Below are 20,381 nucleotides of genomic sequence, written 5' to 3'. Positions count from 1 at the left end.
CTCCAACCCACGTTACAGGATTTTGAGGTCCACAGAGTCAAACTCTACTCACAAGTCTAATAGCACCAAGGTTACATGGAGTCCAACATCTAGGCTTCTTTTCATAGATTTAGAGGTCGCCAATAATGCGGTCTCAGTGCTATGTCAAGCTCTGATTTAGATAGACATGGGTGCAGGAGTTTGCCTTCTGATAGAAAGGAAGTGAGCTGATGGTTCACTGTTTTTTCAGGAGTCTTGGCAGCAGCCAGTAATAGTGACACCAGTCAAAGTTTGCCAGAACATTAGGGTCAGCATTAGCCTTATTAAGGAGGGGCATTAACTTCACCCTCTTCCATGAGTCTGTCATTACCCCAGATTGGAGAGAAGAGAATAGCTCCTGGTAAGAAGGGGAAAAAAAAGAGTGGCTATTAGTTTCAAGATATGTGGGGGAATTGGGTCATAGGGGGGGCTCCCATTTGCAACTAGAGAATTGGGCCTTTAGTTCCTCTATCGTGGGAGGTTGGGATTTAATTAATTTCCTTTTGGCTGTAGGCCCTGGTATGTCTCTAGACAATTTTAGAGGATTTAACATTCTGACATCCGTTCTACAATGAACTGCTATGATGGTTTAAACCACAGTTTGAGAGTGAATGTCTACTTCTGGAAGGAAAATGGACACGGTACATAGACATTATTTTAGACCAGTTTTTTATTTATTTTATTTTTATTTATTAAGTGTTTTCTATAGCGCGAACATGACCCAGTGTAGGGTATCAGAGCGCTTTACAGTAGCGTTTCATCAGTCGTTAATGTTTCATACTTCAGTTTAGCATATAGACATACATACATTCAATAGTACAGTTGCCATGGCACAGTTAAAATACATGATCATCTTTGATCATGACCCAGTGTGGTGTGACATAGCTTTTTAAAATAGTGTTTCATCCGTCAGAATGTTTTACACTTCAGTGTAGCATATTGACATATATACATTCAGTAATAAAGTTGGGCAGTTTATAGATAGCAAGCCTCCCATTTAGTCCTTATGGAAGAAATGTGCTCATATAGTAGGATTTTGCTTTCTTTTTGAAGGTTGCAATGGATGTAATTCTTCTGGTGTTTGGTGGGAGTGCATTCCAAATTCTCGATGCTGCTACTGAGAATGTTCGTTCATACGTCTTTCTTGCAGAAGCAAGCTGGTTTCAAAAGAAAGTCTGATTTGCTCCTAGAAGGTCGGTTACCTCCGGATGGTGTAAGATTCTGGGCCAGGTAACCTGGAGTTTTGTGGTGAATTGCATTACGAGTGATACATGCCAATTTGAATTGAATTCTTGCTTCTAACGGCAGCCAGTTTAGCATTTTCAGGTGAGGTGACATGTGGTCGAATTTTTTTGATCCCGCTATCAGTCTTGTGGCTGAATGAAGACAAGCTTTCAAAGGGGCAGTTGAGATCTTAGGGAGACCAGCCAGGGTAGTGCACCCATATTCGATCCTTGATATGACCAGCGCTTGTACTGCGGTTTTAAGATCTGTTTTGCTCAGGAAAGGTTTAAGTTTTCGCAAATAGCTCAAGTGGAACCTGGCGTTTTTTGCCATTGTATTAATATGTGCTAACATATTCAGGTTTTTATCTAGGGTAATTCTCAGTGACTTGGTGGAATCTACAATCTTTGGAGTACAGTTTAGAGCAGTGATACATTTGGTCCATTCTGTTGAGTTTAGTTTGCTTTTATGTGGTGAAATCAGTAGGAATTCAGTTTTCTGTGGGTTTAGTTTCAGGTGATTCTTGGTTAGCCATTGGAGGGTTCTTGATAGTGCATGGTTCATGGTCTTAATTTCTTCTGTTGATGCGACCTTGATGTAGAACTGGGTGTCATCCGCATACATGTGGAATGCTAGGTTTGCTTTTTGTAGTATTTCTGTTAGTGGTTCCACGTATAGGTTGAATAGTGCCGGTGAGAGCGTTGATCCCTGTGGAACTCCTATTGTATTATTTGTTGGGCCAGAAAGGGTTTGGTCGACCATTACTTTTTGTGATCTGTTCTTAAGAAAGGAGCTGAACCAGTTAAGGACTGTATATTCATGAATATACACAGGTGTTATAGCCTTGCTTTGTTGTTATGCATGCAATCTCATACTCTGCCATTGGAATGTTCATCCTATGATGTACTACAGAATGTCGAGAGCCAGAGATGTCAGTTCAGAAGGGCTGAGCACCATCCTGGCTGCTCCTGGTGGGGTCTTTGATTGATCCTGTACTAGTTTTGTATTGGATTTAACTGGATGACTTGTACTAACTACAAATAAACATCTAAAGATCCTCTACCGTCTGGACTTAGTTACTACAACAGGCTTGTGGAAATGTTTCGTTTCCTTAATATGTTTATTGTAATTTCTCCGCAGTTTGCTTCATTTAGTGTTGTGATATTTCAAATTTCGGGGTGAGGGGGGGGGGGGGGGGCATGCTAGCATGGCCTGGTTATCTTACAAACTAAACTATGTGTGTCCATCCAAGACCTGCCCCAAGAGGAAGCTACGTGGAGACCAATGAAGGCTTGTTTCACCTGTTGCAGTGAAAGCGTTTGCCTGTTGGATCACTGGGTGGCCACACCGACTAAGTGGGTGGCGTGAGATCTCAAGTATCCAACACTTGAAACACTGGAGTGGGGCTGAGGTGTTGCTACTTCAGTAACACATGCTTTTAGTCGTGTTGGCAAGCGGTGTTTTAAACCTTTGGCAGAGATGCTGAGGTATATTGCCTAGCATGCATTCATTGCTGCTTCGCGTCTCCTACTGCATCAATCACCACCTGAAGCGGAGATAATGTTAAATTAGAGATGTAGTACGGTCGTTTTAATTTAAGATATTTATTTTGTTACTGAAAAAGAGGAACAATTCTGCCAAAAACTATGCATGACACTTCAGTAACATTTACAAAACCTAGTTTTGACAACTATTTCTTTAAAATAAAAAATTATATATATCAGAGCTGCTAATTTAACTACTTGCTAATTAAAACATACTTAATGTATGCCAGACTCTCTGCTTGAAGGTTCCGACACCCGTTTAAAATGAACAGATCACTTCTAGGTGTTAACCAAAACATCCTCGAAAGTATGTTACCAAAGACTTGGGATGGTGCACTGTAGAAGGACCTCTGGAAAGCATCTTTTGTGAAACTTCCAGCTGCTGTGTAGAGGCAGTCACATTACCGTAAATGAACCTGTGGTGCACTTCACAAAGAACAGATTTCAAGGCAAGTGTTTCTGCATGTTAACTTAGCTGCTTGGAAGACCGCTAACAGATTTTGGCTGGCTTGACTTGCCAAAATCAACCCTGGGAAAGCTGCAGGGGTGTGGTAATTATGACAACTTGTAATTCTGATCCCTGTACCAACTCCTATTTAAACAGGGATAGGATTCAGCTGTAAACTTTTAATCAGGGCGTTGGTGGCATAGTTAGCTAATTTAGGAGGACAGGCTACATTATTATTATTATCACCTTTAACAAATAAAAGGCTTTCTTTCACAAGTGTTAACTCCGATCTGAGCACTGCTTGTGGCCTGGCTTTGGAAAGAGAAAGTATTTAGTTTAATCTCCATAGCGTCCAGACGATCACAAATGATCCAGTATGGCACAGAAAAAACCAAAACAAAGTCCGCCTTTTAGCTTTTATGTTATTTACGTTAATCTCTTCTACTGCTTCTATACGCCTGGGGGGGTCGGACATCTCCCTCGTTTTCAATCTCCTGTGGGACGCAGCAAGGATGTCCGTGCTCACCATTACTTTTTGCCATCTACATAGATCCGCTCTTAAACCGGCTAAACCTTGCTGAAAATATTAAAGCCATCCACCTAGCTCATACTGATTATCGAGCCTTAGCCTATGCGGATGACATAGTTGTAGTCACAACAGACATAGCAACTACACTCCCTGTTATTAATGATCTAGCAGCACAGTTTGGATCGTTTTCTGGCTACAAATTGAATTTATCCAAAACTCAGGTTCTGTACGTTGGAGGCAATCCGCCCCCTACTATAGCCACAGTTTCTGAAGTTACATACGTGGGATTCAAGATTTCACTCCCAGTCTCTAACATTCCAGAACTAAATATTAATCCCGCAGTGGCTAAAATGAACTCGACATTACGAAGACTAGACCACCTTCTCTATCTCTATATGACAGAGTCAATGTCTTAAAAATGTTGTTTTTGCCAAAATGTTCATATATGTTCTGTACAATTCCCATTGAATTTCCCGCTACTTGCTTTAAAAAATTGGAAAGGGCGTCTACCAGATTTATGTGGGGTTACAAACGGCAGCGCAGAGCTTATAAAAAGATGGTTCTCCCTAAAGAGCGGGGTGGATGGAGCATTCCTTATTTTTTGTTCTATTATGAAGCCGCATCTTTACAATTTATCAGTCCTCTTGTTGTAGGGGACAAAGCGCGAATTCCCATTTGTAATTCCCCATCCATCTACGAACTTGTGATGGGCGAAGAAAGGGGTGCTTGGTGAAGATAATTGAACCTAGCTATTTTAAGAAGACCAAATTTAAGATTTTAAAAGCTGCTTACATGGAATGGAAATTGGTTAGGCGCCAGATGGGAATCTTAAAACTGAATGTATATACACCACTAACTTCTTCGGATTTACTACCTTCTATCTTTCGCGACCAAACAGTCACTAGGTGGAGCATTAAATAATTCAATGCTTAGGGGACTTCTTCCAAGTGGGACATTTAGTCTCTTTTACTGACCTACAGAACAATTTTGGCTTATTGAAAAATGACTTTTTTAAATTTCTTCAAATCCGTAGTTTCTTACAGACTGTGGGGTCAGTATCAGAACATCAAATGATAAAAATTCCTCTAATTGAATGTATGTGGAAAAAACCATCAATTGGTCAATTCTATTTTCATCGGATTCAATAACTTTCAGACGATATGGATAGCTGTCAAACGAAATGGGCAACTAAGCTTGATATAGCTGAAACAAATATTTCTGAATCCATTATGCTGGCCAACCAAGTCCTTATTACAGGAATAATGCGTTCACAGCACTTTATGGCTATACCTGACCTATATTACACTCCCAGGAAGGTCTCTAAATGGAGTTCGACTACAGGGATAAAATGTAATAGATGTGGTCAATTCGCCGCTGATGCGGTGCATATGTTTTTTTCCTGCCCCAAACTTTCTGAATTCTTTTCGCTTATTGAACAATTTTTATTCGTAGTTTTGGGGCATCCGATTAGCATAACTGGTGAGCTGGTAGTAACTGGCTGTGGATTGGGAAATATGGTTTTGCCAAGACCAGGGACTGCGACATGTTTTATTTTTATTTGTATGGCTGTAATAAGGGCTTGTATTACAAGAGAATGGATTAATCCAAATCCGCCCTCTTTCTTTAGCTGGCGTGAAAGATTATTATCAATGTATAATTTCGAACTTGCTATTTATAAAACTAAAGGAACAAGAAAGAGGGCCATCGGAGTTAAAATTTGGGCTCCTATTACGGAATGGTTTTAGGAAATGTTATAGATTGTATGCATCTTTGTCTCCTTTCTTTTGCTTGCTCTGATGAATTTATATATAAAAAAAATTCTATCTTTTTGTTTCCCTACTTTGTAATACCGGAATTATCTGAATTGTATATTCTGTTTTTCCTTGCAAAAAAAATATAAAATAAAAAATATAATTAAAAAAAAAAAAAAGGGAAAGCTGCAAGGGTGTGGTAATTATCACACAACTTGTAATTCTGATCCCTGCACAAACTCCTATTTAAACAGGGCTAGGATTCAGCTGTAAACTTTTAATCAGGGCGTTGGTGGCATAGTTAGCTAATTTAGGAGGACAGGCTACATTATTGTTATCACCTTATAAAATAAAAGGCTTTCCTTCACAAGTGTTAACTCCGATCTTAACACTGCTTGTGGCCTGGCTTTGGAAAGAGAAAGTATTTAGTTTGTTAATATCCATAGCGTCCAGACGATCACAAAAGATCCAGTATGGCACAAAAAAAAAAAAGGGCCGCCTTTTAGCTTTTACGTTATTTACATAAATCTCTTCACATTAAGGACAATAAACGGCTTTCACAGCTAAGATCTTTAATGGGTACATTCACATTCAGGTTGGAGAAACCCAGAGGGCCAAGTTTCAGACATGCAATAAGACCATGCCCGATCACCTGCCTACCATCTAAACCCGTGGGATAGATCTAAAATGTTTAAAAACTTAAATAAAATTGCATTAAAAATGTGCGCTATACCATACACAAAGGGCATTCTATCCTACCAAACACCATGGTCTTTATTTTGGAGATGCATATGCTTTTTGCTCAACAGAATTTTTAACAACCTCTGAAGCCGGTCCTGTGGATTTGGATGAGAATGATCATACATCATTCAGCTCAGTGGAACCGGAGGGATACCTTAACCACGCATGCAGTACAACGCATGCGTGGTTACCACGATAGCCTTTACCACGCATACCTTTACTACGAGGTATGTAGTAAAGGCATATGTGGTAAAGGTTAAAAGTAAAAAAGGGGGGCTTGGGGGGGGTTCCCCCCCCCCCCCCAAAAAAAAACTCACCATAAGTCACGTCGGGATATGCAGGCAAACAGCGTTGTTTAAGAGAAAACGGAAACAAACTTCTGTTTTCTCTTAACGACGTATGACGTCACCACGCAAGAATTCGAGGAAAAGCTAGTGCGTAGAAATACCATTCCGTTGTAACGCATGCGTGGTAAAGGCATGCGTTGCAACGGAATGCGAAGTAAGAACATACAACCGTACCGAGGCCTGCACTACCCAGACCTCAGTACCAGAGCTCTGACCCATAAACATGTATGTTCGATAGTCGTATACCCAATTGGTATAACGTTACTTACCCATTGGTCTCTAGAATATGGTAGCAAGGGTACACAGGGCCAGTAAGTTAAAGTGTCCCACCTGAGCTGCAGCACTTACTAGGCCACCCTGGATGTAAAAGTAGGTCTCCCTGTCTGCCGCTGAAGACTTGCAGAGCAGTTTTAAACTGCTTACTCGACATAGCCAGTTAAACTAATGACAAATCCTTAGCCCCCAATGCCCAGCTCTCCTGTTCTGCTGCATCGCTGTCTCCTGCTTCTGCCTCGTTTTACAGTTTTCTCCTTCCTTTCCTCCATTTTCCGAGTGCTTTCTTCTGCTTTTTACCTCGTTTTTACTGCTTTTGCCTTACTTTCACCCTGTTTTTAGAGTGCTTTCTTCTGCGTTCGCCTCATATTTCACCGTTTAATTTATTTTTCCCATTGCCGCTCCTACCGGTTTTCCCGCCTCACCCACCGCCTTCTAGCACCCCTCCTTCCTCCCGAGACTTAATGGAGACCACCGTACACCCCTCCCACCCCCACTGAGCAGGCAGGCCTCATGACCAGCTCTTCCGTGCTGCTGGATCGCTCTCTCCTGCCTCGCTTTATTGCTTTCGCTTTCTTATCCCCCATTTTTCTGAACGCTTTCTTCTGCTTTTTGTCTTGTTTTTCAGATTTCCTCATTGTCTCTCCCACCTGCTTTCCTGCCTCCCGCCCACTGGCTCCCAGGACCTACTTAATGGAGTCCAAAGTAAAGCCCGTCTGTGCCCGTCCACGCCTGGATCGTGCCCAACGCCAGGACCCCTGGCTCTTCCACCCACTAAGGTATAACGCCTCTGACCTCAAAGCCCTGAACGCACCAACAACCCTGATGAACCTCCACCCAGCAGCAATCTGCTCCTGCGCCTCGAGACCCTTACGGGTGATGTTCTGAGCTTTAGAAATGCTTGATTGGTTTAATATGTACAAGTCACCAATACAGCAGGCCTTTACAGTAATATGGCAAGATGCTGTATATTAAAAAGAACTTTTTTTTTTTTTACATGTCCTAGGAGCAAAAAAACGAAATTGTTGTTTCTACTGCAGAAACGCTAGTAGCCCCATTGCAGAGTACAGGGTTACACAGTGACAACTCAGTTGTGCTAACTTCTGAATTGGACTACTAAGGATGATACTTCAGGGTATCAAAATAATGGTCACATCACATATAAACCAGACTTGTTGCCCAAGTTGAATTTATTTTAACGTTTGAGTAAATGCAACTTTTTGCCCAAGTTTCTAGTGGGCATTCGTAGATGCTGGCCACAAGGCAGCCTTCTGCCCTCCTGAGGAGAGGTGTGAACAAGTCCGAGGAGAGGGAACAATAGCGGCCTGCCGCTGGAAGAGGTGTTACATCTCCCTGGCAGGAAGCCTCACAGGGTGTGAGCCCAAAAGGCAAGCTTCAAAGGGTAAGCCACCATTGAGGGCAACTTACTTGAGAAGCAGCACCAACTGCTGGACTGCACCTGCTGATCCTTGGGCTAGCAAAGATGACTGTGCGTGTGGTGCCCAGCTCATGGGAATGTCACTCCTGAACCCCAAACAGAAATACTGAACACCAAGAGTCAGATGGTTCATTTCCCATGGCAAAACCAGTGTCAAGTCAAGTCAAAGGTAAGTTTATTATGACCATAGTCTTTAAACAAAACCAGTGCCACAAATGATGAAGAAACCCGTCTTTGCTAGTCAGTCACAATCGCCTTATCACCACCGACATGCTGCCGGGAAGACCAAGTGCTGATGCTCGAAAGTTGCACACAAGTCTGCTGGACCAGGAAGAGTCATCGGAGTATAGTCTGGGTGTCCAAGACGGAGACTAACTTTCACCAAACGGAACGGCTGGTTTTGCTGTGACCAGAGACCAGTAGTCCTGTGGCAGCTGGATTTTTGCTGGACCAAAGAGGACTTCAATGAACACTGACCCTTGTGGTCAAAGTTGCCCCACCTGGACCAACGAAGAGCACTAGGAAGTCCGTGCATTTCAGAGCATCCTGTGTCCCTTGCTCCAGGACCACTCCATTTTTAGTCTATGGTGGTTCGCCCACAGAACCTGGAACTGGACCGGACTGGAGACTGCTTTGGTTTCAAGGTAAATTTCCCACAACTCCTTACAGGCCTCCTTGACCACCTCTCGATCGGAGTGGGTCACCTAAACCAGGCCGGAACTTTATAGAAGAAGTTTTACAAATGTTCAAAACTTTCAGCTTAACAATGCTTGTTGAAAATTTCCATGCAAAGCAGCGATTTACAATTTACTTAAAAATGTATCTCTCTAGGACCCTTTGGTCGATGTTGTTCATTTTGGTATCCAAGAAGTCATAAAAATAAGATCTACTTTTATAAAGTAGCGCTATGAGACCTACGAGTGATATATGCACTCAAATACCAAATACAAATACATTGGTGTACGATTTCCTTTGTGTTATGTGACTCTTATTCCATTGTTTAGGTGCTTCGAAATACTTTACACTTATTTCTGTAAGTCTGACTTCTCTAAGCCAGTTATCCAGGGTTGAGCTAAAATTTAACAAACTAGACTAACTGGACACAAATCAGTATACCGTGTGTACTACATTGTGAGGTCGAACAACCACACCATATAAAAACACCACTGTTCTCACAGATTTCTACTGCATATGCTTGCACAGTTTTTTTTTTTTTTTTTAAAGATGCCACATTTCTCAGGGATAGAGCTGTAGCCTGTCACTGTATAACAAACTTTATTGGTTTATTTGTAGAACTCTTACTAATTCCTACTTGACAACGCATCTGCATGCAAGATCTATTGTTTCGGATTCTTTGAAACAGCTTTGACATTGCCCATGAGTATCTTTCTCTTACCTATTGTTGTCGGCTTAGTGTACCATTCCTCCTCGGATAGATCCCTTGCATGGCCTCAGGGACTATTTGACATCTCAAAGTACACTGACCACCAAACATTAAAACAGTTATCTCATACATACTTTATATCCAGAAAGCAATTGTTCAGTTTGTTTTTTCTTTTTTTCCCACCACTGCATCAGGCATGTTCAAATGTTTCAGGCATGACTCAAAATGCAAGCCAGGCCTCTTGGCTTTGCCAATGCTTACTTCCACAAGTAGTCACTTGCAGTTTGTTGTAACAAATACCAACCTGTATAGGTGGCTTATCAGTATATTGGAGTCTGAGACTTAAGCTTAATAGTCAATTAGATTAGTAAAATCCTCTGTAACTTAAGAATGTACAGTAAATGCAACTAATCGTTCATGTTTCAATACCATCAATGAGCATTGGTAAAACCATTAGGACTGGCTTTAAAGCAGTGTTACTCAAAGTAGGGCCTGGGAGCTGCATGCAGCCCTCCTAACCTTTACCTGCGGCCCCCAGGTCTACAGCAACACTGGGCTGCTGTTTTCTCGACCCTTTCAATAACATTAAAAATATGTTAAACAGTTACGCCTTAAGTTAAAGGTTAATTGAAGTTACATAGAGGAAGACTGTACGTTGCCCTGCACTACTTAGCTTTTGGAACACCTTCCCTTTCAAAAGGCATCTTGCAGCAATAAAGTAAAACCATAATAAAGTCTCTTCAAAAATCAAAAAGTGCGTTTTATTAACATGCAGAACTGTTTCACCTCAGTACAGTAGATTATCAGTGCGTTGAGAAAGAAGTTTTTTTTTGTTTAAGTGGTAGCTTTCAAACTTTACCTTAGAAACGCTCATTCTTTCTATTGCTTAGATTACACTGTCAATAGTGAACGAGGAGGCAAGTCAGTTATGTGCACTTTGAGTGGTCTGGGTTCCTATTATACATGAACATTATAGTTTATTAAATCAAACAAAGAAGCAGGTTTTGTACAGTGCACATTCTGATGTTCTGTATTTCGAGGTCCTCATCATATGTGATAATGAATAAAAAGGAAGGAAAGTGAAACAAAACCATTGACAAGGAACACACAATTTGGTAAAGTGAGGAAGCCGGGATTAATCCCAGTTGTGTGGGTTTCGCATCGTGCAAGTCAGCCATTAGATGTCTAGGCGTTGCTTCCCCTAACCCCAACTTACCACTAAACCCGGAACCTCACCCCCTCACTGCCCACTCCTGACCGCCACCCTGCAGCCATCAATGCGGTCCTGCGTCACCTCAGAGATCAAATATTTTGGTCCATGGGGAAATGTTTGCGCTTACCCGTGCTTTAATGCATCCACAAATGTAAACAGTCATTCACAAGTTTGGTTTGCGTTCACTGTATGCACAAATGTTGTTGGTCACATTACCTGCTTCGCCACTGCAGAGTAGCAAAAATTACTGCTTTTGAATTGACTGCATATAGCAGAAAAATAACTAATGTAACATGCACCATAGTTGAGTTTATTTATCAGATTTAGAATAATCCCTTGAGCATTCTAATGGAACTACTTCCTAAACGGTGGAATGATACATCACCAGCTGATAGCACGAGCTGAGATGGAAATGCTCCTCTGGATGGAGCAAGGCTAAAGCCAATTTAAGCATATATCAAAGAATTGCTATTAAGCCAGACTGAAAAAGCGATGTTTAACTTACTGAGCTAGGTCATTATGAAAAATTTAGAATAATCAAGCACTAATATTTTGTCATCCACAGATATACTACCTTGGGGGCCCATTGAGAATATCTGAGAAACTAAAAAAATTAAATCCAGTGGTTGGTGAAAAGTGTTTTTTATGCATTAAACACTAATTTTTGCATTAAGCGAAACATACTGCATTCCGTGCCTATTAGCGCCATACCACGTGCAAAAACTGGTGCTAATTTACATCATAATTTCCGAAAAAGAGAAATAATAATCTTAGCATGTTTATCTCTAAATTTGCTGTAATGTCATGATAACTGGTTGTGTCAACAATATTACCGAATTGTGGTATAACACCAAAATATCTATCATTCCGTAAATTACTCGACTAGAGGGGTTGTGCTCACTTTTCCCAAAAGGCAATGCAGCACAGAGCCACTGGACACAAACGGCAGAATGTAGCCCTAAAAGTGAGTCCTTTGATGCCTTAAAAAACAAGCAGTCTTATAATTCTCTAACAAAGCTAAACTTTCCACGTTGCACAATGCCACTAAGAGGTTCATAACAATATTCCTGATTTCTATTGGTAACTTCTCCCAGTGTTCTAGCTATCGCTGCATTGATAACTGCGGGGTGGGTGGTGGTGACCGCACTATCAAGACTCACAAGTCGGACCCTTGGCGTGATCTTGGAATGAGGAATTACCAGGAGAGATCAGTAATCTGAATCTCAATTATTTCCAGTAATTCACCCTAGGATTCGCACTGCTTTTAGCAGGCAAAGTCCATGATCGAGTGTTAAGGGGTATTAAAGAGTTTGTAGGGTTCAGGGATGAGCAGCATTCAAGGGTAGTATGATTATTTAGGGCTCAGAAAGACTAGGGTTTAGGGGTAGATTGGGATTTCAAGGGTTCCAGGAATTTTAGCCGTAATATGAAGTAAGACTCTTACAGGGTTCAGTCAGTGATGAGTAGCATTTAGAGATAGAAACTGCTTTTTAGGTTTCAGGGAAAGGCATAGTTGAGGGGTTGTGAGGAGTTTTTAGGGTTCAGTGAAGAGTAGTGTTAAGGGGTAACAAGAAGTCTGTAGTTTTCAGGAAAGGGTATTGTTAAGGGACAGTAGGGGTTACTAGAATTCAAGGAAGGGTAATTTAAAATTACAGTATAAAATGAGGAAATTGATTTAATTTCGTAAATAAAAATATTCAATTTGAAGTAAATGTAATACTACTAAAGTATTTTTTTTTATTTAATACTTTTTTTTTTGCAGACTTTTATATAGCACGAACTTGACCCGAATCGGGTAACAGAGCGCTTTAAATAGCATAGCACCAGTTACATTACATGAGGAGACGCATTCAATTTTGTTAGGCACGGGGAGATCAAGTGATTTGCCCAGAATCACAGGAGGGTTTAGCGTCGTTACCGAGACTCGAACCCAGATCCGAGGTCAAGCGCCCTAGCCGTTAGGCCAACTCCCCTCCACTTTAAAACTCAATTATCTTTTGGGAGCAGAAGAGCTTTAAAAATAAAAAATAAAAAGTCTCTCCAGCCAAAATTCGTAAAACAAGGAACTGGACAGAAATACACCAGTCTCTCAGGAAGTGCCATGTTAATGTAGCTCTGAAGTTAAGGATTGAAAAAGAAGAGGGTTGGAGGGTACTGGGACTGCAATACAGCAACATATACCTCCCAACTTCCCTCCTTCCAACTGTGTTGCTGCCAGAGAAAAATAAGCACCTAAATTATCTAGAAGACATAAATAACATTGCAGTGACAAGTGTATGACTCAACGACCAAGCTCTGTTTTAACACAATAGTTAAACCTGATAAGGAGCTCTGGCAATATGATAAACAAAGGATTGGAGATTCTTGGAGGGTAGGTGTTTTTTCTGTGGCAGCACAGGTCTGCCCAATCAAAACAAGTCCACCAACATGTGGGCGGAGACCTTTATTTTATTTTTTGCTTGATCATAAGGTGTGACGACAGCCCCAAAAAAAAAAAAAAAAAAAAAAAAACACACAATCTTCGCTTCAGTATCCAAAGGACCAAGTTGTTTAGCAGGCCTCTGTTGCCTTTATCAAACAGAAATGATACACTGCCTTTCAAAAAGTCAGGAAGGCACCTTAACAGCTTCTGAAAGCACACTGCTACACCCAAAACGCTGGCCAGGGCTCAAAACCGAATGTGATAAGCCTCCAAAAACAAAGCCTAGCGTGTTAGTGATTTTATTATCGGAATAATCATTCCTTTAGAAATAAGAGTCTAGCAGGTCAAAATAGAAGTTGGAGGCGGCACAGATGTGTTAAGATATAATAGTTTTCATCTAGCACATTCAGAGGGGAGAGAAATGCTGCCACACAGGGGCACTGCGCTCTTTTAATGGAGATGCTTAACGGGGCACAAGGAACAGACCCCCAGAAAGAAAGATGGGCTTGGTCTCCTTATTCTATTGACACTGCTCAGAGTAACCCAGTAGAAGCTCAAGACAGAATCTTTAAGGGACATATCAATAAACATACCTCGAGGCAATTCACACAGTCAAATACTTTGTTTACATTCTCTATAATAGAGGTGGCCAAGGCATCCATGGGTATGCTCTTTCATTTTATACTACAACCTTAAATTATCCTGTGAAGGGATAGGGGTAACATTTCCTTTCACTACCTCAACAAGACACTCCTGAGAGTAGGTAAAATTATGGCCTTTCACGTACCTCCCCTAATAACCAAGCCCAAGAGTAAAATAAGTCTTTCTATATATCACTCGTTCGGCAAGGTTACATTAATATTCGTTACTTTACTATTTGCACAGCACCTCATTGCCCCGAAGTGGTTCCCAAGTGCTTCACGGTGGTCAAGAAAGGAATTACTTCATTTGTGCTCTTAGTCAGCATCGTGTTGATTTCCGGTCACTGTGCAATGGGGAGACAGCAGTGATATTTTTCTAACCAGAGTGGTCACAAAATGTAAGTCTATATTCATCCCAGTGAGCTCACTTATACCCCAAAATGAGACCTCAATGTACCACAGAGATTAAGCCTTCTAACTCACTTCTTCCCTCCACTTCGTAGTCAAGCGCACCACAAGTCAAGCGCACCACAAGTCAAGCGCACCACAAGTCAAGCGCACCACAAGACAAGAGCACCACAAGACAAGAGCACAAGTCTGCTGATCACAAATGGCACCAAAATACTTCCACGCTGGTCACACTACAAGCCCACATACTTTATCAAGCACAACCTTTGGTATTCTGTGCCAGCCTTCCACAAAAAGTGTTTCAACAGCACATCATGCATATTAAACTTTACATAGATGCAACGGCAATACATTGCAAAAGAGTGTAGTGCATGTGAATAATTTTGAATGCCTTTAATACAACATAAGCACACTCTAAGGAGTACTAAACATATCTTTAATAATTATGGGACATAAAATGCATGTCTGTCTACACACTTTCCTTAATACTGTTTGATTGGTAAAATGCATGTGTTTTACCGACCTCCTGATGGCCCTTTAAGTGTGCACAATCTATGGCTTAGTACAAACCACTTGATAATTGTTTGTGAGGGTTACACAAATGTCAAGTATTGTAGTATTTATTTAGCGGTTACTAGCCCTATGTGGAGCGCTTGCCTCCACCGATAGCATGTTACACTAAGTGTGGTTGGAAGGGTGTTATCTTTCTTTTGATTCGATGAGTCAAGTGTTTCCGTGTCGTGTGCGATGACCACCTAAGTGTGATAATTGTGTTATGGGACCAGCACTTAGCAGTGATGGGAATTAAGGAACTGGGAGCCTTGAATGATGTGCAGATTCAGTTATGTTATTCTCCTGTGTTACACTCTACCTCGATGGTTACTGCACAAGTCGTCCACACAGAGGTCTTATGGACCTAAACAGGCCAGGGTGGGATGAAAGCAGGTCAGAGAATTGCCAGGCTAGGCTACATTACAGCCACGCTTTCTGTGAACGTCATTAAATGTTCAGGAATGGTCATTGCATTATATGGCTAGCCAGGAAACACAGGGATGGACTATGTTACAAGCCCTCTGCTGAGCAGCAGATCTCCAAAAGTCGCTTCACGACTGTGGGTGTGGCGAGCAGAGTGGTTCTGTGGACTAATATAGGTATTGGTTTACAGGCAAGGCTTGTCAGAGACCTGCTCATATTACGAATATAAATATATATGTCTATTATAATGGAGACGGTACTGGTATAACATCAGCCACAGAACACTGAATGTTGGAGTATTAATTCGGGACAGAAAAAGGTGGAAGCCCTGGGGCTGTAATATACACTGTGCCCCGGGGGACGCAATGGACATGTAGTCTCACTTCGTGCGCCCCTGGGTCAATTTGGTAATAAAGGGCTGCAATTGCTTGTGCAGCCCATTCTTTAATACAGATATCCCTGTATCTCAAACACTATCATAAGAGGGTATCCCTTCATTTGCACTGGGGAGTGCAAATGAGGAAATCCCTTTGCCTCTGCGCCCGCCCTATATTATGGATGCAGGCGCAGAGGCAAACATGCCCTTAGGAGTGCATAGAAAGTACACCACAAAAAGGTGGCATACTCTCAGCGGGCCCTTTGAATGCAGCCCTCTGTCAGGGAGAAAGTAGGTCCCATTAACCTCCCAGACATCTACCTGCAGGCGGCTGAAGTCACTCACTGCACCTGCCTACAAAGGGATCTCTCTTCAAAGTGCAGGCAGGTTGCGGCCTGCATTGTGAAACACGGAGTAGCTTTTAATCATCCCTGGGGGGACAAGAACAACACTGAGATTATAGCTCAAATTATCTTTCTGTAAAGACTTACTAAACTCCCTATTAACTGCCCTACCAAAGTGCACTGAACACTGCTAAGTTCAGTTTACAAGCAGAGGATCGCTTTTGCAAATGGATGCATAAAAACAAAAAACAAAAATAGGGCCATATCACTCATCATACACAACCCCACCACCCCGCCTAACCCCACCACAGGGTTTGCCACGGAGACTAGATCTTCAGGACAGCATACATCACTTAAAGTCCACAGTCACTTCTCTCTCCCTGACCCAATACAGATTCTCTTCTGTGGAAACAGACAATTTAAAAAACAAAAAAAGAAATAACATACTACAGCTCAATCTTTAGGCATGATAACAAGAATGTGGAACTCGCTACCTTTTGTGCTGCGGACCAACACTTTACTTGCAGCAATGAAAAAGAACCTTAACCTATTCGATTACAAAAGACTCTAAACTAGACTTCAATACTATTCTCTCCCTTGAATTATCACAGTTACCTGACCCATATCTCTCTACTACAACCAAGTTGTTTTTCTCCCAATATCACTCATATATACTTTTCTTTATTGTTTACATCTCTGTCCTTAACTTGTGGTTAGCTTTCTGTAACACCTTCTTTATCATTAACTAACATCTATTCTCACATATTGTGATTTTCTAGTTTACGGCATCGCCATTAATGTATCGCACAATTAAAGGACTGCCTTCATTTTATGTGCAGGTTTTCTGTTGCTCCTGTACTTTTTCCTTCAGCTGATCATCCTGCTGTCTTTTAGAAATGTATCTGTAATTGATCTTACATATACACTTACAGCTGCCTTATTATGTGCGTATAAAGTTATTTCAATTGCAAAGAGTGCTAGCTCCTTAGGATCATATAAAACAAACAATGCTACGTAATACGGAGAAATTAGGGTTTTAAATTAGCCTCATGTCAGGAAAAATTACTTGAGCAAAAAACGAGGTTGAAGTTTTATGTCCTGACAAAAGTGAAATCTGCTGTGGGAATGATAAACATAAATTGGTATAAGTAATAATGTGTCTGGTCACCACTTATGGTACAGCACGCGAAGGGCTCATATAAATGGAAAGCAATTGGTGAACTGAATTATTCCACAATGCCACTTAAAAACAAAAGCACAGAAACAAACTATAAGCGAACCAGACAGTTAAAAGTATACCTTGACATTCACATGGAGAGTTAAATAGATTGACAAGGTTAAACCTCAAATTACAATTAAGGGACATACTTCAATATCCCAGACGAAGCTAGGGGCCACATTCCTTGAACTTGCGTGCAGAAGTGGCATTAAAATTCGGACTGCAGTATCAGGTCAAGGTCGCATTAGCGAGCAGGACACTCACTAGAAATCTCTTGAAAAACGGTGGACAGAGAACGCGAGAGCTACCATGCTAAACCTCTTACACATTCACTTAAAAGTCCCAGGTTGGTACGGTTCCCATCTTTATATAGCCCCTAATGATTGTGGGCATGAGAAATCATAGAACATTATAAAAACCTGAGCGCAGCGCAGTGTTTAGGCAACATGCATTTCTTTGATAAAGCCGATCAACAATCCTGGATGTAAGACGCGTGTAATCGGGACCTTAAATCGACCAGGTCCCTGGCGCAGTAGTAATTAAAAGCAAACATTGAAACGGGTCATTACAGTGCCCTATAATCCTGTCCTTACGTTTAAAGATAAAAGCACTGATCGAATTCGGAACGACGAACGTACACCCATTAAATAATCCAAGTCAGATATTTAGTTCATGTTTATACTTAACGTGTTTTACTTAATCTTCCATTCCCTAAGAGTGCTCGTTATCTCTGAGGTTGTATTTCTGTAGTATTGCTTTATGGAGCATTTTACTCGTGTAGTGAATACTTTGAAGTCGTATCAACGTATTTATAATGGAGTACGATTGAGAGTTATGTGGCCGAGGGCAGGGAGAGTTTCTCATAGTGTATGTCAGAGGGTCAAAAAGCTGTTCAGAATATATGGCCATTATCTCCTTGGCCTCTCTGAAAAGAGCACAGAGCAGTGGTCATGCATGCAACTGATTCTATGCAAATGTGTGCGAAGGAGATAAACAGTGGGCAAAACACTGACAAGGTATAAATAAAAAACTGAACTGCTTACAACTGAGTGGGTGTGTGGAGTGTGGTGAACTGAATGTGATACGTGCAAGTACATAAAAGGGAAAAATGACAAGATGGTGCTTAAGAGGAAAGAGGTGTAGTAAGCGATATGCAGATGAAGGGTTTAAGAAAATTGTGAAGAGAAAAGGGGCGCACGTTTCTAACAGACTGCAGAGGAGTGTGGTGTGAAGAGAATGGGAGTGATTGAGACACTGAATGCTTTTTACCGCTACGACCTCAGTAAGGATTAAATCACAGCCTCGTAATTTTAGAACTGAAAGCTTTTCAATATTATTTACAATAAATCTTTCTTAACATTTATCTTACACAGCTAACAAATAGCTTCATTTAGGTATAGGTCAATCGATTATATATCTTCATGCAATAAAAGAAAGCACAGATGCAAAACAAAGACAAACCAAAAAAACACTTAAGCAACACTACACGTTTATGCCACTGCTTTAACTACACCCCTTCTAGAGACACCTCCAAAACCACATTTTATTCATACCATTTCAACCCTGAAGGTAATATGCACGCATTTCACATAACTCCGTCAATAATCCAACGCATGCACATCTATCCTATGTCTAACCCATAAACTGTGCATGCAAGTAACATGAACATTTGATAACGCATATCGCGACAGTGTTTATTCTAAGATTCCCCTGTAGCCTCACGTGAAAGGTATGTCACTGTAGACACCACAAAGATAAGGATTCAGGGAAAAGTACTTGTATTGGCTTTGTTCTGCACAGGTTGTGTCACTGCTGTAAACACTGGAGGGGGTGGGGCAGGTATACAGAAGATTAATCAACGACTATATAGAAAGTGAAGGGAGGAGCTACACCCCCGAAAATACAAGGAATGACAGCAGGAATCTGTCACACAGCACAAATAAATGGAGTATGAGAGAATATAGGCTCAACTCTCCTTTGTTACGCTCCTCTATTAATGTTATTATTTTGTCCAAATAAAGTGAGTAACGGAGAGCTGCCAATAAAGCATGACTGCTATGAGGGGGCACTTGCTTGAGTTATTACACCCCACACAAACAGAAATATTGAGGGGTGGGGGGGCATTCCCTTATAAGCGGGATAAACAAATTAGCCAAGTATTCACCATACCAAAGAAACTTCCACCCCACTAGAAGGCGGCCCCTCTATGTTGGGGTCACCTGTCAGGACCCTGCTGCCCCCTCCCAACAACAGCCCCAGGGTTTCTACCTCTCACCGCTTCCCAGCGCTGCAGGGCGCCGCCATCTTGGGTCGGGGACGACTCACACCGCACTTTACAGGCTACTACCTCCGCGGTGGATAAGTAGTGCGCGGCTCTCGAGGCGTTAACTGCTGCGACCATGTCCCCGCGGAGGTCACTGACACCTTGTGGTTGGGAGGGAATAACGGGCTACTGTTGGACGAGTTGGGAGTCTGGGAGGACCCACCTGTCAATTAGAGAAGACAGTGCTGAGGCACGCGGACTCATACCGCGACGGAGGAGGACTCGTGACTTCACTTGCTGAAAGGGGGCGGATGGCCGGAGAGACTGCTGAGTGACGTCACCGCGGGGAAAGTCGGCTGGTAAACAAGTACGGGTGACAGTGGTCAATGACAGGGAAGAAGGACAGAGTCTCACGACCACGGCGGCCATGTCTGAGTGGCTATAAGTCTTTGTCACTTTCACTGGCTGCCTCGCTGAAAAATAGTTGAGAGGTGACATATTTCTCTATTTTAAGCTCACAGATGTATTTTATGCATAATAATATATCGTCACGCAATGAGAAGTATTTTTTGAAAAACTTTACTTTGTAAGACAAGCTTTCTCAAAAACAAAATTATACCAAACTGAAATGTTTCAACCATGTGGCTCAGGGAATTCATGCTTTGGGACTGTCATGAAATAAGGCCTCTCATTAAGGGTACACTGAAGGTGGCTTCTGCCGTCCTTCCTATTAACAGCGACATGGCTCCCCGTACATGGCTGCGGGGTGTTGAAGATATATGACGTCATCTCCAGAGTTCTGGTAAACAAGCTCCAGGGGGGG

The 20,381-nt window shown here is 41.7% G+C and overlaps 1 protein-coding gene across 3 annotated transcripts in view; it reads right to left on the bottom strand.

The window, feature by feature from the left end:
* TSC1 (TSC complex subunit 1) overlaps positions 1 to 19,877 on the bottom strand; it is a 206,047-nt gene extending 186,170 nt beyond the window's left edge. The window contains exon 1 of one of the 3 annotated variants that reach the window (XM_078646165.1): positions 19,782 to 19,877. The gene's annotated coding sequence lies outside the window, so the exon portion shown is untranslated. Of the gene's footprint in view, positions 1 to 19,563; positions 19,650 to 19,781 lie in introns of those variants that run through there. The other 2 variants (XM_078646164.1, XM_078646166.1) reach the window with 2 other exon arrangements.
* Positions 19,878 to 20,381: the final 504 nt, after the last annotated feature.

This window comes from Lissotriton helveticus, chromosome 5_1 (genome assembly GCF_964261635.1).
Source record: "Lissotriton helveticus chromosome 5_1, aLisHel1.1, whole genome shotgun sequence".
In the NCBI taxonomy this organism is placed as follows: Eukaryota; Metazoa; Chordata; class Amphibia; order Caudata; family Salamandridae; genus Lissotriton; species Lissotriton helveticus.
Note: the sequence above shows the minus strand (reverse complement) of the source record. Positions and strands in the feature narration are given on the sequence as shown.